The sequence below is a fragment of the Elephantulus edwardii genome, unplaced genomic scaffold (assembly GCF_000299155.1).
Source record: "Elephantulus edwardii isolate Elephantulus edwardi_28Jun2011 unplaced genomic scaffold, EleEdw1.0 scaffold00008, whole genome shotgun sequence".
NCBI lineage: Eukaryota > Metazoa > Chordata > Mammalia > Macroscelidea > Macroscelididae > Elephantulus > Elephantulus edwardii.
Genome location: NW_006399758.1, coordinates 2,891,027 through 2,893,483, shown reverse-complemented (window position 1 = coordinate 2,893,483; position 2,457 = coordinate 2,891,027).

Sequence of the window (2,457 nt, the reverse complement as noted above, 5' to 3'; positions counted from 1 at the left end):
CTCCAGCACCACAGCTCAAAGGCGTCAATTCTCCTTCTATCCTCCTTGGTCATTGTCCAACTCTCTGATGCATAACAAGTGATTGCGAAGACCATAGCCTGTATCAGACGCACCTTAGTCTCCAGAGAGACACCACTGCTCTTCAGTACTTTGGAAAACTAAACTAAAACTAAACTAGTATAGCAATGGAAAGAAAACCCAAAATAAAAGAATGGCTCGGATATACAGGGTTCATGTAAATGGTTTGCAGGCAAGCTGTCTCTTAAACTCTGTTGCTATAGAGGCAACAGTGACTCAAAGAGGCCCTGCAGGACAGAGTACAACTGCCCTCAAGGTGAAGCGTGGTAGTAGGTTCAAACTGTCAACCCTCTGGTAGGACAGAGTACAACTGCCCTCAAGGTGAAGTGTGGTAGTAGGTTCAAACTGTCAACCCTCTGGTAGCTGAGTGCTTAACCCCTGCATTGCCTTGTAGGCTGGTACTCTGAATCTCCTTATTTACAAACTAGCTTCTATGTGCTTTCTGTGCTGTCATCGGAAAAATTCCTACCCAAAACTGTACCAGAGAAAGTTGCCTAACTTTCTTCCTCAGAACCACTAGTGGATCTGAATTGCCAAAGAGCCACACGGTCTTTGTATTAATAGCCCAACTCATCAGAACTCCTAGATCCAAAATGGAAATTGTACAATCAATTACTGGCTCCAAGGCCAATGAATAAAGGAGCAATTAAGACCCAAATAATTTAGGGGATTTTGCACAGAGCACTCACCTCAGTACTGGGGGGCTCCCTCTCACCCTGGTAAATGCAGTGGAAATGGCCCTGAAACAGTTACAGCCTTCCTGCTCTTACAAGATCAATGGAAGTCAAAGCATTTCTTATAACTCCCAATTTTCAAAGACCTTAATAAACCCACTGCCACTGGGTCAATTACAGCTCACTGTGACTCTACAGGACAGAGCAGAACTGCTTCATAGGACTTCCAAAGCTATAACTCTATGACAGAAGCCCAATGTATAACCCACAGTGCCACCTCCACCTTCCCACTGATAAAGGTTCAAACCATGGTCTGCCTAGGAAAAGGTCAGGCACACCAAGGACCATTAGAGATCCTATAATGATATGCAGAGGCAGAAGAGGTCAAGTGCTCCATTTTAGGTTGTTTTGCTGTGAAGTGTTTGGTGTTGATTTCAACTCACAGACACTCCATGGGACAGAGTAGAAATGCCCCAGAGGGCTTCCTAGGCTGTAATCTATGAAAGTGGAGGACCATGTCTTTCTCCCTGGATCCCTGGGATGAGGTCTAACACCAAGATAAAGGTTAGCACTTAACCACTGAGCCACAAATTAAGTCCTTAAACCAAAGCTTGTAAAAAAGGTAGATACTGTGGTTTATCCCTAAGATTAGAAGGGCTTCATATAAAGTTTAGTAAGACAACTCCTGTTAGAATTCCTTTTCTTACTGTCATATTCTTGATGCTATCAAGTTACACTGGCACTGCTGAATACTGCATTGCCTAAATCCTGCTTAAGGATCAATAACTTCTTTGAACTGCAGTAACAGTCGAGAAAACAGAAACCAGTAAATTGAATTAAGGACTTTTAACTGCATTCCATGTATTAAATATATTTTATCTATTTTTGTATCAATTCTATCAGTCTCACAAAAACACTTAAGTTTCTTGACATAAATGTTAAGCCTTCAAAGCCTGAAATGAGAAAAAGATTTTCAAATGATCTATTTCAAGATCACTGTACTCTTATCACTTTCTCTTTTTTATAAATTTGCTAGATTTCAAAATAATTTTTAATTATCCAATAAACTTTGATGATGACAAATTTTCTTGGCCAGTCAAAGCAAAATTCTCTCTTCTATCTTCTTAATCTACCAAGCATTCTCTACTAGGGACAGGAGAAAAATATTGTTTTCTTCAACAGTGCAACATAGTGGAATGGAAAAACTCATATTGGAATCAGCTGAGATTACTGCTAATTCAAGTTCACAGCTGATTTTGATACAGGATTTTCCATTCCATCATGTTGCACAGTTGAAGAGAACAGTATTTTCTCTTGGAGAAAATACAAGCTCTCTAATAGAGAACTCTTTGTAGATGAAGACAGAAGATTTCTGACATATGATCAAAAGCCAATGATAAAGAAGAAAGAAGTGCAAGATGTACTGATGGCATTAACAAAAAATAAGGCCCCACGAATCTATGGGATATCAATTGATATGTTTCAACTAACAGATGCAGCTCTGGAAATGCTCACTAGCCCATGCAGGAAAATTTGGAGGATAGATACCTGGTCAGTTGACTGGAAGAAATCTACATTTGTTCCCATTCCCAAGAAAGGTGATCCAACAGAATGTGGAAATTATTGAACAATAGTGTTACTAACATATGTAAGCGAAATACTGCTGAAAATAATTTAAAATGGCTAGAACAGTATGTAGAGAACA